We start from the raw sequence: 16314 nt of genomic DNA, 5'->3' as shown, positions 1-16314 counted from the left end.
GTGTTGCGTGCCTCCTAAAATGAGGGAGGTTCAGGAGTCATGAGCAGGAGAGCAAGGAAGCCCCAGTAGCACAATCGTTTATTAGAAGTCCCAACTCAACAACAACAGGTGGAAGAACACGCCCAAACGAAGTCGCCACACACAGGGAATAAACGCAACACACGGAGGAGAAACCTCTACTCCTAAAAGAAAATCCCGTGGCGCAAACACGCACCCCTAACATAGCAACAACAGCAAATAATCCCGCACACAGAATAGCAGGCAGCGCAGGTTAATAAACCCACCGAAATGAACTAATAGGACACAGGTGTAAAGAAAAAACAGACAGACACAAACGAAAAGAAAAAAATGGATCGCCGAGCACCGCCCGAACAGGGAGAGGAGCCACCTTCGGTGGAAATCGTGACAGTATGCGTGTTTTGCTCCGGGTGAAAGTTGATTGGATTCGTTTTGAAACCGGGCTTCCTCCCAGGCATGAGGCGGGTGCCCAGTTCAAAGCCCACTGCGAAGTCTGCACAAAACAAAAGTGACCTGGTTAAGTATGAAAGGTAATAAGTAGGATTATGTGTTTTCACATGCAAAAGTAATTGCTTTTAATAAAAACGCTTTATTTGCCCCCCCCCCCCCCCCCCCCCTCGTGCGTTTCTGGATGATGCAACATGCTGCCTTGTTGACAACATGTACAGGCCACAGTGCCGGTGTCCGGTCTATAATCGAATTCGCCCATTGGCAGAGAGGTTTGGAACTCTCTTTGCTTTCAGGAACCTTTTCCCTGAGGAATCTTTTAAAAAGGTTCCTCAAATAACCTTTTAGGGTGTTAAGGTTCCTGTAGGAAACGTTTATGTGCCATGTATTCCATTTTGAACAATAACAATAATAATACTATTAACAATAATAATACAAATAACATTGAGTGGTTAACTTGTAAAGTCACAAATTCATTTTATTGACTTTAAAAGTCCCAGAAATCTCACTTGCAGATGCCACAGAAATCTCTGGTCTCCCTTATCCCTCTACAGCAAAAAGTTTGCCATTCGTACATTTGTTGGTAATTTATCTCCCTCATCAATTCCCAGAACACATTTCTGAATGAACAGCGTAGTGCTTTTTAATGATGCTCCATACTCAATATTAAAAAGGAAATGGACCCCCCCATTGCCACTCCCAATCCCATAGAGATGTCCTCCAGCTCTTCAGTGAGTAGCTCCTCCCCATCCAGGAAGAGTTGAATGTGGCTCTCATCCGTAAAGGTATTCCCGTCACTGTAAAGAAGTAAAACAAAAAAAGTCAAATGAAGGTTACTCAAATCATATTTCAAACAGTAAGTTAACAACTGAGCACATCACACCTTACACATTACTACTAACTTTGCATGTATTTATTTGTCTGCTGGAAAATACATACCCTGTGACATACAGCCCACTTGGATCTTCTTTGAAGAGGTAGGGGAGGAGCAAAATGGCTGCAGTGACCTTCAGACCTGTGTAATAAAATGGCTGCAGTGACCTTCAGACCTGTGTAATAGGGTGTGTAATAAAATGGCTGCAGTGACCTTCAGACCTGTGTAATAGGGTGTGTAATAAAATGGCTGCAGTGACCTTCAGACCTGTGTAATAGGGTGTGTAATAAAATGGCTGCAGTGACCTTCAGACCTGTGTAATAGGGTGTGTAATAAAATGGCTGCAGTGACCTTCAGACCTGTGTAATAGGGTGTGTAATAAAATGGCTGCAGTGACCTTCAGACCTGTGTAATAGGGTGTGTAATAAAATGGCTGGATTAGAATCAATAGAATTAGAACAGCTGCATTATTGTAGAGATTCAGCAACTACACGGCACACCCCCCTCTGCAATGATTTTGTCGGCCATTGGGTCGAATCCGGACAGAATGTTTCTGTCCACATCCATACCAAATTTGCTTCTCATCTCTGAGAAAATCTGAAAGTCTATTTGTTTATAATGCATCCTCAATATATCTTAGATTCAGATGACAGTTCTTGACTATTCTACATTAGTTGTGCTTTTTACCATTTCTTTCTACAATGGCTGACAAATGAAGTGCTGGGCACTGTTTTAAGATATCCTTGGTGTCTTGTTTCATAAAAACCAGTCCACCTGCATCTTTTCAACATGTAACTCTTGACTGAAGGAATCCTCACCAATCTCAATCTGAAAATCAAATATAAATATCATCAAATGTTGATACATACAGCATCAAACACGATCAAAGTCTATAGAAAAAGGCAAAATGTCCTTTATTCACAAAGCATCTCAGAGTGCTGTTGTTGGATCAGGTCCACACCTGTCCATACAATCGTATATATGATCTTAAAAACAGATCTGGGATCAGCGGTTCGACTTTGACAAACTGAATATGGGCCCTTATTTGTATACCAATAGTTACCTTGGCTATTTTGGTCAGGTCTTCATTTTTGATGTCATCTGGGTTTATTTTTTCCCTTGCCCCCTAAACTTCTTCTGCATTTCCTGTACTTGTATTTATTCTTTATCATGCCGTGCCATGACTCCTTAAAAAATAAAATGTGGAGAGGAGAAATATGATGATGGATTATTGGGACCGAGGTCAGAGGAGCAGAATAGAGATGGTCTTGTTATGCTGCTGGAAATGTGATGGTTTAACAATGTGAGAAGAAAATATCCAAGCCAGCACATTATGGTCTGGGTAGGCACAATAGTGTAAAAAGGTTATTAGCGTGAGTATGAAAACTGAAGAATTCGTACATATCAAATCAAATCAAATTTATTTTGATTTGATAAATACTGGAGGCTGAGACAGGAGGGGTCAGGAGACACTGTGGCCCCATCCGAGGACACCCCTGGACAGGGCCAAACAGGAAGGATATAACCCCACCCACACACATATCCCTTCCCTGTCTGGTCTCTCAACGAGAGTAGAAACATACAAGAATACAGTTAGACTAACAATTATGTTCATAATACAAATGATATTGACTGATGGTGTTGATTATCATCATGTAGAAGTTGACTATGTGCTATGTTATAAGATGCAGTGATTATGAGAAGACAGAGTATGGAGGACAGAGACAGGAGAAGGGCTCAGGCTGATGCACACACACACACACACACACACACACACACAAACAAGCATAATGTATGAACTTGTATCATTAACATTAAGCTAACATTAGTTTACTACATAACTATACTCACCAAGTATAGGTACACATGAAGGCAAACAACACCTGCCCAATCTGAGACCTCCACCTCGAGAGAACTGCAGGGCAACACCTGCCCAATCTGAGACCTCCACCTCGAGAGAACCGCAGGGCAACACCTGCCCAATCTGAGACCAATAATTTTGTGAATTTGATTCAAACTTAGATTACTGAAACAATTTGCTCCACCATTCTTTGGTCCAATGACATCAATGTCTCTCCATCAATTTGGTGATCTGTGGGAAAAAATACCCTAAATGAAAAGAACATGTCAGTGGTCAGTGTGTATCAGAATAGGAAACCCATATGAAAATAAAAGTGCATTGTGCTTCCTAAATGAATAAATCAATGATTTGAACTAATCAGTGGCAGAATGGAATGGACACCCTTCCCCCTGGGTCCCTGTATGCATCTAACCCATGGAAATCCATCTCCTCAACAGGACTTATAGAAACCATTGTTGACTGTGTTGAACCATGCCTGCGTGGTGATGGCTGTTGAAACTGGCTGGTAGCAGCACCAAGGAATCTGTATATTCCACACACTTCCATGAACACATGAATCTCTTCTGAATGATTGTCGATAACCAGATAGTCTCCTACATTGTACCGCTCATTGTTCACTGCAATGGACATTGCAGTGGGACGTCTCAGTTGGAAGTCTCTTGGGTCCATACAGTGTGTTGTTGTTGCCAAGGCAGTTGTTGGTTTGCTCCCAGCATTGTTTGAGCTAATGTCTTTTAGCCAGGGTCTTCGTTGTATTTTCAAGGTTTTCCACAACTGCCAAGAGCCTCTTGAAATACTGGTGTTTCGCTTCAAATCGCATGGAGGACTGGTGCATCAAAGGTCCATAGCAGGCTAGGGTAGTGGACGAGGTAGTGCATCTTTGCGATTGTCTTCCCTGGAAACAGCTCCTGGAAGAGAGGTTGAAATTCAGTGATTTTTTTCTGCCAGATATGGGATCTAGGATCTTCTTAAAATGCTGGCCAAGATGACATCAGATACCTCTCGAAACAGGAGGTAGAGATCCCAAGCACTGCCATTTTGTATTTGACTACCAATCATTTGGGGGAGTAAACAAAAACGTGCAAATTGTTCTGATGAACTTCCTGATAGATGGCCATTCTTCCTTTGGACTCTATCGGGTAGTGGAGCAGGTTTAGAAGACACATCTCGTTGCCATAAGACAAGTTCTCAACCTCATAGTTGATCTGGACAAGAGTTATTGTTGCAACACCAGGCTGAGCAATGTGGGTATGATGCCCTCGTGAAGGTTATGCATGATGTCTGGTGGAAACAGATAGATAATGGGAGATGGCACATGATTCAGCTGAGAGAAGCAACAGGCTTTTTTGATGCCAATACATCGATGCAAAGTCTGGAAGTGACAAATGTGACCAGAGGAAACATTTTTTCGCAACCCTGCAACCCTGCGACCCTGCGACCCTGCGTGAGGAGAGATCATCTGCTGAGACTGTTGTGATTGGTATTCAGAAGGTTTTGTTTTCACCATTGCATGTTAACTTCACACCCAGTGCTTCCAATTCCTGGATTGTCACGTATCAAATGCTCCAATACTTCTTAGTAAGTGGTGACTTGTATTCTAAGAGGCGGTGATGAACCAATGTGGAGAGGTATATATTCTGGAGTTGGGAAGTATCCTTGTGGTCAAGATTTCCTAAGCTAAAGTACACAGTGGTCAATTTGTGCTTGCCTTTTTCCACCCAGTGGATTGACAACTTCCAATTCATCTACGTAAAACTGCAGATGGAGGCTCTGCTTTGTTAGGTTGGGATTTGAACAATTCACCGTCTGTAAAGTCTTCTAGAATCTCATCATTATGTGGCTTTTGGTCTTGATTCAAGGTGGTCCAGACCTCTTCATTACTTGCTATTTTTGCAGTATGCTGACCAATGGGATGTATTCAAATGACCTTGTTTTATAACCTTTGTTGCTCAGGGGTACTTCACTTGGTGTAACGATCTGGGCGTAGTGGGTGCGAAGTCAGGCGCAGGAAGCAGAGAGTACAGGGTAGTGCTATTTAGTGCACACATGGCGAACATAAGCCACCCCACGAAACACAGGGCGCACACAAAACAAATGCCCCAAACACGGGGACTCAAACAGTCCGGAGAAAAACCCACAAACGAAACACGTCAACATCAAACGTGCTCAGAGCAACACAAAACAATCCTGTACAAAGAGCAGACGGGCCTACTGGTTAACATAGCCCGACTAATCAGCCTACACACAAAACAATCCTGTACAAAGAGCAGACGGGCCTACTGGTTAACATAGCCCGACTAATCAGCCTACACACAAAACAATCCTGTACAAAGAGCAGGCGGGCCTACTGGTTAACATAGCCTGACTAATCAGCCTACACACACAACAATCCTGTACAAAGAGCAGACGGGCCTACTGGCTAACATAGCCCGACTAATCAGCCTACACACAAAACAATCCTGTACAAAGAGCAGGCGGGCCTACTGGCTAACATAGCCCGACTAATCAGCCTACACACAACACAATCCCACACAAAGAGCAGGCGGGCCTACTGGTTAACATAGCCCGACTAATCAGCCTACACACAAAACAATCCTGTACAAAGAGCAGGCGGGCCTACTGGCTAACATAGCCCGACTAATCAGCCTACACACAACACAATCCCACACAAAGAGCAGGCGGGCCTACTGGTTAACATAGCCCGACTAATCAGCCTACACACAAAACAATCCTGTACAAAGAGCAGGCGGGCCTACTGGCTAACATAGCCCGACTAATCAGCCTACACACAAAACAATCCTGTACAAAGAGCAGGCGGGCCTACTGGCTAACATAGCCCGACTAATCAGCCTACATACAACACAATCCCACACAAAGAGCAGGCGGGCCTACTGGCTAACATAGCCCGACTAATCAGCCTACACACAACACAATCCCACACAAAGAGCAGGCGGGCCTACTGGTTAACATAGCCCGGCTAATCAGCCTACACACAAAACAATCCTGTACAAAGAGCAGGCGGGCCTACTGGCTAACATAGCCCGGCTAATCAGCCTACATACAACACAGGTGAAACCAATAAACAGAAAGGGGAAAAGGGATCAGTGGCAGCTAGTAGGCCGGTGACGAGCGCCACCCGAACAGGAAGGGGAGCCACCTTCGGTAGGAGTTGTGACACTTGGCCTGACCATGCCCAATTATTTCACACAGTAATGCTCCAGTATCCACTCAGAGCTTATGCATCTAATGCATTCCTCAAATACTGCAAAATTGTTAAGCTAGTCCCTGAGATCGCCATCTTCATCCACATGTATTTGTTAATTTGTAAGGTGAAACCTGAGGGCATCACTGTAGTGTGTCATAAATGCATCAAAAATTGTTCTGTGGTCTTCAACAATGCTATTATGTACCGTAGCTGGGAGGCAGTGTTCTTCCCTGATTTTCAAAATAAAAATACAGATATTATTTTTGAGACCTTCGATTAGCTGCTAAGTGTTGATCTCTCTGGTTTCGGTAGTGTAAGGCTCTACGCTGGTAGACAGGAAGCAGGTACAGGGAGTGAGCATTTAATAACCAACGGACATAAAACAGGACAGCGTCTGGACATGAACACATAATGACATTAATGCTGACACAGGGAACAAAAGCGGAGGCAGACAGAAATAGGGAAGGTAATCTACAAAGTGAAGGAGTGCAGTTGAGTCCAGTGAGTGCTAATGCGCGGAATGATGGTGACAGGTGTGCGCAATGAAGGGCAGCCTGAGAGGGAGAGCGGGAGCAGGGGTGACAGGTAGATGTGTGACCGATAGGTGATGAAACATCTACAAAGTATTCAGACCCCTAGACTTTATCCACATCTTGTACATTACAGCCTTAATCTAAAAATATATACATTTTTTTGAATTCCCTCATCAATCAACATACAATACTCCACAATGACAAAGCCAAAACAGGTTTTTAGAAATTTTGCAAATGTATTAAAAATAAAAAAACGGAAATATCACATTAGCATAAGTATTCAGACCCTTTACTCAGTACTTTGTTGAAGCATCTTTGGCAACAATTGCAGCCTTGAGCCTTCTTTGGTATGACGCTACAAGTTTGGCACACCTGTATTTGGGGAGTTTCTCCCATTCTTCTCTGCATATTCTCTCAAGCTCTGTCAGGTTGGATGGGGAGCGTCGCTGCACAGCTATTTTCAGGTCTCTCCAGAGATGTTAAATTGGATTCAAGTCCGAGCCACTCAAGGACATTCAGAGACTTGTCCCGAAGATACTCCTGCATTGTCTTTCCTGTGTGCTTAGAGTCGTTGAACATTTCTGGGATATTTTCTTTCAGCTCATGAAACATGGGACCAACACTTTACATGTTGTGAACTGTTGGAAGGTGAACCTTCGCCCCAGTCTAAGGTCCTGGGCGCTCTGGAGCAGGTTTTCATCAAGGATCTCTCTGTACTTTGCTCTGTTCATCTTTCCCTTGATCCTGACTAGTCCCCCAGTCCCTGCTGCTGAAACACATCCCCACAGCATGATGCTGCCACCACCATGCTTCACCGTAGGGATGGTGCCAGGTTTCCTCCAGATGTGACACTTGGCATTCAGGCCAAAGAGTTCAATCTTGGTTTTATCAGACCAGAGAATCTTGTTTCTCATTGTCTGAGAGTCCTTTAGGTGTCTTTTGGCAAACTCCAAGCAGGCTGTCATGTACCTATTACTGAGGAGTGGCTTCTGTCTGGCCACTCTACCACAAAGGCCTGATTGGTGGAGTGCTGCAGAGATGGTTGTCCTTCGGGAAGGTTCTCCCATCTCCACAGAGGAACTCTGGAGCTCTGTCAGAGTGACCAAGGAGGTTCTTGGTCACCTCCCTGAGGTGTTTTTGCTTTGTTTTTGCTTTGTCATTATGGAGTATTGTGTGTAGATTGATAAGGGAAACAATTAATTTAATCCATTTTAGAATAAGGCTGTAACATAACAAAATGTGGAAAAGGGGAAGGGGTCTGAATACTTTCCCAATGCACTGTATATGCTTTCCAGCACCTATTAAATCCACAGGTAATTATGCAATTTAGTTTGTGCTGGTGATAGAGGCCAATATGTGAGTAGTCTGGACACAGAGAAAGTATGTTTGTTGCAAAGTGGACAATTGAATAGAGTTGGCATTCTTCAGACAGATTGTGAACCTTGGTATGATGGTGTCATGTACTGTCATGTTGTGTCGTGTTTCTGTCCTTTCCCTTCACCCTGTCTCCCTCTGCTGGTCGTTGTTAGGTTACCTTTTCTCCCCCTCTTTTCCCCAGCTGTGCCTTGTCTCCTCCTAACTACCTCGTCACCCCTTTTCCCACCTGTTCCCTTTTTCCCTCTGATTAGGTCCCTATATCTCTCTCTGTTTCTGCTCCTGTCTTTGTCGGATTCTTGTTTGTTGTGTTTCATGCCTGAACCAGACTGTCGTCATGTTTGCTGTAACCTTGTCCTGTCCTGTCGGAATCTGCCGGTCCATCTGAGCCTACCTATGTTTGGTAATTAAAGAAGCTCTGTTTAAGTTAATTCGCTTTTGGGTCCTCATTCACGCACCGTAACAGAAGAATCCGACCAAGAATGGACCCAGCGACTTCGGATCCTCTCCACTCAGCCGTCGGGATCCAGGGAGCGATGCTAGGCAGACACGAGCAGGAATTGTCTGCTGCTCGACATGCCGTTGAGACCCTGGCCACCCAAGTCTCCAACCTCACAGAACAGGTTCACCATCTCCGCCTCGATCCACCGGCCACTTCCAGGGCTTTCGAATCTCCGGAGCCCAGAATCAATAACCCGCCGTGTTACTCTGGGGAGCCCACTGAATGCCGCTCGTTCCTCACCCAGTGTGATATTGTGTTTTCTCTCCAGCCCAACACTTTCTCCAGGAGCACTGCTCGTGTCGCCTACGTCATATCTCTCCTTATTGGACGGGCTCGTGAGTGGGGCACGGCAATCTGGGAGGCAAGGGCTGAGTGTACTAACCAGTATCAGGACTTTAAGGAGGAGATGATACGGGTTTTTGATCGATCTGTTTTTGGGGAGGAGGCTTCCAGGGTCCTGTCTTCCCTATGTCAAGGTAATCGATCCATAACAGACTACTCTATTGAGTTTCGCACTCTTGCTGCCTCCAGTGGCTGGAACGAGCCGGCTTTGCTCGCTCGTTTTCTGGAGGGTCTCCGCGCAGAGGTAAAGGATGAGATTCTCTCCCGGGAGGTTCCTTCCAGCGTGGATTCCTTGATTGAACTCGCTATTCGCATTGAGCGACGGGTTGATCTTCGTCACCGAGCTCGTGGAAAGGAGCTTGCGTTCTCCGTTGCCCCCATCTCCGCATCACTACCATCTTCCTCTGCCGGCTCGGGTGCTGAGCCTATGCAGCTGGGAGGTATCCGCATCTCGACTAAGGAGAGGGAACGGAGAATCACCAACCGCCTCTGTCTCTATTGCGGTTCCGCTGGTCATTTTGTCACTTCATGTCCAGTAAAAGGCCAGAGCTCATCAGTAAGCGGAGGGCTACTGGTGAGCGCTACTACTCCTGTCTCTCCTTCAAGATCCTGCACTACCTTGTCGGTCCATCTACGCTGGACCGGTTCGTCAGCTTCCTGCAGTGCCTTAATAGACTCTGGGGCGGAGGGCTGTTTTATGGACGAGACCTGGGCTCGGGAACATGACATTCCTCTCAGACAGTTAAAGGAGCCCACGGCCTTGTTCGCCCTGGATGGTAGTCCTCTCCCCAGGATTCAGCGTGAGACGCTACCTTTAACCCTCACTGTTTCTGGTAATCATAGTGAAACCATTTCTTTTTTAATTTTTCGTTCACCTTTTACACCTGTTGTTTTGGGCCATCCCTGGCTAGTTTGTCATAATCCTTCCATTAATTGGTCTAGTAATTCTATCCTCTCCTGGAACGTCTCTTGTCATGTGAAATGTTTAATGTCTGCTATCCCTCCTGTTTCCTCTGTCTCTTCTTCACAGGAGGAGCCTGGTGATTTGACAGGGGTGCCGGAGGAATAGGGAACCACCCCCCCCGGGTTAGACTATACTCTCTGTCGGCTCCCGAACGTAAGGCTCTCGAAGATTATTTGTCTGTAGCTCTTGACGCCGGTACCATAGTCCCCTCCTCCTCTCCCGCCGGAGCGGGGTTTTTTTTTGTCAAGAAGAAGGACGGGTCTCTGCGCCCCTGCATAGATTATCGAGGGCTGAATGACATAACAGTGAAGAATCGTTATCCGCTTCCTCTTATGTCTTCAGCCTTCGAGATCCTGCAGGGAGCCAGGTTTTTCACTAAGTTGGACCTTCGTAACGCTTACCATCTCGTGCGCATCAGGGAGGGGGACGAGTGGAAGACGGCGTTTAACACTCCGTTAGGGCACTTTGAATACCGGGTTCTTCCTTTCGGCCTCGCTAACGCTCCAGCTGTCTTTCAGGCATTAGTCAATGATGTCCTGAGAGACATGCTGAACATCTTTGTTTTCGTTTACCTTGACGATATCCTGATTTTTTCACCGTCACTCCAGATTCATGTTCAGCACGTTCGACGTGTCCTCCAGCGCCTTTTAGAGAATTGTCTTTTTGTGAAGGCTGAGAAGTGCACTTTTCATGCCTCCTCCGTCACATTTCTCGGTTCTGTTATTTCCGCTGAAGGCATTAAGATGGATCCCGCTAAGGTCCAAGCTGTCATTGATTGGCCCGTCCCTAAGTCACGCGTCGAGCTGCAGCGCTTTCTCGGCTTCGCGAACTTCTATCGTCGTTTCATCCGTAATTTCGGTCAGGTGGCAGCTCCTCTCACAGCCCTTACTTCTGTCAAGACGTGCTTTAAGTGGTCCGTTTCCGCCCAGGGAGCTTTTGATCTCCTCAAGAATCGTTTTACATCCGCTCCTATCCTTGTTACACCTGACGTCTCTAGACAGTTCGTTGTCGAGGTTGACGCGTCAGAGGTGGGCGTGGGAGCCATTCTTTCTCAGCGCTCCCTCTCTGACGACAAGGTCCACCCATGCGCGTATTTTTCTCATCGCCTGTCGCCGTCGGAACGTAACTATGATGTGGGAAACCGCAAACTGCTCGCCATCCGGTTAGCCCTAGGCGAATGGCGACAGTGGTTGGAGGGGGCGACCGTTCCTTTTGTCGTTTGGACTGACCATAGGAACCTTGAGTACATCCGTTCTGCCAAATGACTTAATGCGCGTCAGGCGCGTTGGGCGCTGTTTTTCGCTCGTTTCGAGTTCGTGATTTCTTATCGTCCGGGCTCTAAGAACACCAAGCCTGATGCTTTGTCTCGTCTCTTCAGTTCTTCAGTAGCCTCCACTGACCCCGAGGGGATTCTCCCTGAGGGGCGTGTTGTCGGGTTGACTGTCTGGGGAATTGAGAGGCAGGTAAAGCAAGCGCTCACTCACACTCCGTCGCCGCGCGCTTGTCCTAGGAACCTTCTTTTCGTTCCCGTTCCTACTCGTCTGGCCGTTCTTCAGTGGGCTCACTCTGCCAAGTTAGCCGGCCACCCTGGCGTTCGGGGTACGCTTGCTTCCATTCGCCAGCGTTTTTGGTGGCCCACCCGGGAGCATGACACGCGTCGTTTCGTGGCTGCTTGTTCGGTCTGCGCGCAGACTAAGTCCGGTAACTCTCCTCCTGCCGGCCGTCTCAGGCCGCTTCCTATTCCCTCTCGACCGTGGTCTCACATCGCCTTAGATTTTGTCACCGGACTGCCTTCGTCAGCGGGGAAGACTGTTATTCTTACGGTTGTCGATAGGTTCTCTAAGGCGGCTCATTTCATTCCCCTTGCTAAGCTTCCTTCTGCTAAAGAGACGGCACAAATCATCATCAAGAATGTTTTCAGAATTCATGGCCTTCCGTCAGACGTCGTTTCGGACAGAGGTCCGCAATTCACGTCTCAATTTTGGAGGGAGTTTTGCCGTTTGATTGGGGCTTCCGTCAGTCTCTCTTCCGGCTTTCACCCCCAGTCTAACGGTCAAGCAGAACGGGCCAATCAGACTATTGGTCGCATCTTACGCAGTCTTTCTTTTCGCAACCCTGCGTCTTGGTCAGAACAGCTCCCCTGGGCAGAATACGCCCACAACTCGCTTCCTTCGTCTGCGACCGGGCTATCTCCTTTTCAGAGTAGCCTCGGGTACCAGCCTCCGCTGTTCTCATCTCAGTTCGCCGAGTCCAGCGTCCCCTCCGCTCAGGCTTTTGTCCAACGTTGCGAGCGCACCTGGAAGAGGGTCAGGTCTGCACTTTGCCGTTATAGGACGCAGACTGTGAGGGCTGCTAATAAGCATAGAACTAAGAGTCCTAGATATTGTCGCGGTCAGAGAGTTTGGCTCTCCACTCAGAACCTTCCCCTTAAGACGGCTTCTCGCAAGTTGACCCCGCGGTTCATTGGTCCGTTCCGTATTTCTCGGGTCATTAATCCTGTCGCAGTTCGACTTCTTCTTCCGCGATACCTTCGTCGCGTCCACCCGGTCTTCCATGTCTCCTGTATCAAGCCCGTTCTTCGCGCCCCCGCTCGTCTTCCCCCCCCCCCCCCCATCCTTGTCGAGGGCGCACCCATCTACAGGGTCCGTAGGATTTTGGACATGCGTCCTCGGGGCCGTGGTCACCAGTACCTCGTAGATTGGGAGGGGTACGGTCCTGAGGAGAGGAGTTGGGTTCCCTCTCGGGACGTGCTGGACCGTGCGCTGATCGAGGATTTCCTCCGTTGCCGCCAGGTTTCCTCCTCGAGTGCGCCAGGAGGCGCTCGGTGAGTGGGGGGGTACTGTCATGTACTGTCATGTTGTGTCGTGTTTCTGTCCTTTCCCTTCACCCTGTCTCCCTCTGCTGGTCGTTGTTAGGTTACCTTTTCTCCCCCTCTTTTCCCCAGCTGTGCCTTGTCTCCTCCTAACTACCTCGTCACCCCTTTTCCCACCTGTTCCCTTTTTCCCTCTGATTAGGTCCCTATATCTCTCTCTGTTTCTGCTCCTGTCTTTGTTGGATTCTTGTTTGTTGTGTTTCATGCCTGAACCAGACTGTCGTCATGTTTGCTGTAACCTTGTCCTGTCCTGTCGGAATCTGCCGGTCCATCTGAGCCTACCTATGTTTGGTAATTAAAGAAGCTCTGTTTAAGTTAATTCGCTTTTGGGTCCTCATTCACGCACCGTAACAGATGGGATGGAATCAGAGATCATTGCAGACATCATCAAGGAACCAGTCTTCCACAGCCACAGTCAAATTCAAGTTGACACTAAAAGCAAAAGTGAAGTGCATTAGTATGGAGGATAAAACAAAACCCATACCACTCTTTCTAGAAAACCACCTGTCCTTCTAATATGTATTTATGGTTGTTCTATAACGAAGCAGAGCTGGTGTCTCTCTCTTATTTATCTGAAGCCATATTTCTAAGTATGGGACATTATGGGATTCTGCAGTTCCATATTTAAGTGTTGACTCAGATAATATGATGCTCCAAATTGGGCATTAAGTTTTTCTTATATGTCAACCCAAAGTGGCCTATTAAAGTTGTCAATAAAGAGAGTGAGCCTATTTGGTCAGTTAAAGGCTTCTTGATATATAATGAACAAAAATATAAATGCAACATTCAACAATTTCAACGATTTTACTGAGTTACAGTTCATTTAAGGAAGTCAGTCAATTGAAATAAATGTATTAGGCCCTAATCTATGGATTTCACATGACTGGGCAGGGGCGCAGCCATGGGTGGTCCTGGGAGGGCATAGGCCCATCCACTGGGGAGCCAGGCTGAGGGAATCAGAATACGTTTTTCACCATAAAAGAGCTTTATTACAGACAGAAATACTCCTCAGTTTCATCAGCTGTCCAGGTGGCTGGTCATAGATGATCCTGCAGGTGAAGAAGCCGGATGTGGAGGTCCTGGGCTTGCGTGGTTATATGTGGTCTGCAGTTGTGAGGCAGATTGGATGTACTGTCAAATTCTCTAAAACAATGTTAGAGGTGGCTTATGGTTGAGAAATGAACATTACATTATCTGAAACAGCTCTGGTGGACATTCCTGCAGTCATCATGCCAATTGCACACTCCCTCAAAACTTGAGACATCAGTGGCATTGTGTTTTATGACAAAACTTCATGTTTTAGAGTGGCCTTTTATTGTCACCAGCACAAGGTGCACTTTGCTAATGATCATGCTGTTTAATCAGCTTCTTAATATACCACACCTGTCAGGTGGAATGATTATCTTAGCATAGGAGAAATGTTCACTAAGAGGGATGTAAACAAATTTGTGCAAAACATTTGGGAGAACTAAGCTTTTTTTGCATATAGAACAATTCTGGGATTTTTTATTTCAGCTCATGAAGCATGGGATCAACACTTTACATTGTGTTTATATTTTTGTACAGTATAAATGACAGTTTAATCCTTCCTTCTAAACTCTTGCCTGTAATCTAGCGAGGTTAATTATTTCCCTTTTACTAGTCCAAATAAACGGAGTAATCATTTTGTCTATGGTGTTAAAGGTGAAGGCAGGTATGGACAATGAAACATGCTGATAACGTAATTCAGTTTAGGAGCTATAACCACATTTATAACGTGGCCTACCCCACAATGAGATTTGCAGTTTATCCCAGTCCTTAAACTGGAGATTAATTTGGTTAGTATATACAGAATGTGAAATAAACCTTCCCCTAAGAAACAACTTATCTTCTCACATGCAACAAGAAGACACAATGACACCAGACATTTACCATTCAGTTAGTATAGGAAAAGACAATGGAATTACACAGAACACACTATAACCACACTGTATTGATTGATTGATTGATTGATTGACTGTAAATACATTCATTCACCATTCAGTTAGCATTGGAAAAGACAAAGGAATAACACAGAACACACTATAACCACACTATATTGATTGATTCAATGTAAATACATTCATTCACCATTCAGTTAGCATTGGAAAAGACAAAGGAATAACACAGAACACACTATAACCACACTATATTGATTGATTGATTGATTGACTGTAAATACATTCATTCACCATTCAGTTAGCATTGGAAAAGACAAAGGAATAACACAGGACAAACTATAATTACACTACAAATACATCCAAAGATGTTATAGAGGCTAACCTGTTTGTAGATCCATGGTAAGCTTTAAACATTGTCTGGCCTGTCTGGCAGATTGGATGAGGCAGATTGGATGTACTGTCAAATTCTCATCTGACTGCACAATCCACTGTCTCATTAGCCCAGCCAAGCAATTTATAAACTTAATCTCCACTGTAAAAAGCATCTAAACATTGTCTCACATTTCTTTTAGACCGACAGGCAGACAGCGTTTCTCAGCCAGTCAAAATCATGAATCAGCTGGCATCATTTTTATGGATATATACATCCAGCTTCAGTTTGAAGTGATTGTGTTAGCTGTGTTGTTGGCTAGCTCCTCTGAACAACAGTGTACTGACAAGTGAGCACATTTGCTATGCCAGGCGAAATTGCACCTCAGCTCATTGTTATGGATGTATCCAGATAAATATCACAAGGGGGCCTCCCGAGTGGCGCAGTAGTCTAAGGCACTGAATCGTAGTGCTATCTGTGCCACTAGAGATCCTGGTTTGAGTCAAGACTCTGTCGCAGCCGGCCGTGACCGGGAGACACATGGGGCGGTGAACAATTGGCCCAACGTCGTCTGGGTTAGGGGAGGGTTTGGCCGGCAGGGATGTTCTTGTCCTATCGCGCTCTAGCGACTACTGTGGCGGGCCGGGCGCAATGCACGCTGACACGTTAGCCAGGTGTACGGTGTTTCCTCCAACACATTGGTACGGCTGGCTTCGGTGTTAAAGTGGGCATTGTGTCAAGAAGCAGTGCTGCTTTGCAGGGTCGTGTTTCGGAGGACGCACGGCTCTTGACCTTCGCCTCTCCTGAGTCCGTACGAGAGTTTCAGCGATGAGACGAGACTGTAACTACCAATTGCATAGCACGAAATTGGGGAGAAAAAGGGGTAGAAGTACAAATAAAAAATATATTTATATATATTTTTGTATAAAAACATACGTCACTAGAAAACAGCTTAAACAAATGAAAAAGCTTGTTGTTATGCTGGTAATTTTGTTTTATGCGACTGTAAGTTCGCGCTAGTTGACAATTTTTT

At 45.9% G+C, this 16314-nt stretch overlaps 1 long non-coding RNA gene across 1 annotated transcript; it reads right to left on the bottom strand.

The window, feature by feature from the left end:
- Positions 1-928: 928 nt before the first annotated feature.
- Positions 929-1600, bottom strand: LOC118938774. Its single transcript, XR_005036031.1, has 2 exons — positions 1405-1600; positions 929-1262 (listed from the first exon to the last, which is right to left on the bottom strand). It is a non-coding gene; the product is annotated as an uncharacterized LOC118938774 (long non-coding RNA).
- Positions 1601-16314: the final 14714 nt, after the last annotated feature.

Source organism: Oncorhynchus mykiss, chromosome 14 (genome assembly GCF_013265735.2).
Source record: "Oncorhynchus mykiss isolate Arlee chromosome 14, USDA_OmykA_1.1, whole genome shotgun sequence".
Taxonomy (NCBI): domain Eukaryota; kingdom Metazoa; phylum Chordata; class Actinopteri; order Salmoniformes; family Salmonidae; genus Oncorhynchus; species Oncorhynchus mykiss.
The sequence above is the reverse complement of the archived record's forward strand: the minus strand, read 5'-3'. Positions and strand labels throughout refer to the sequence as shown.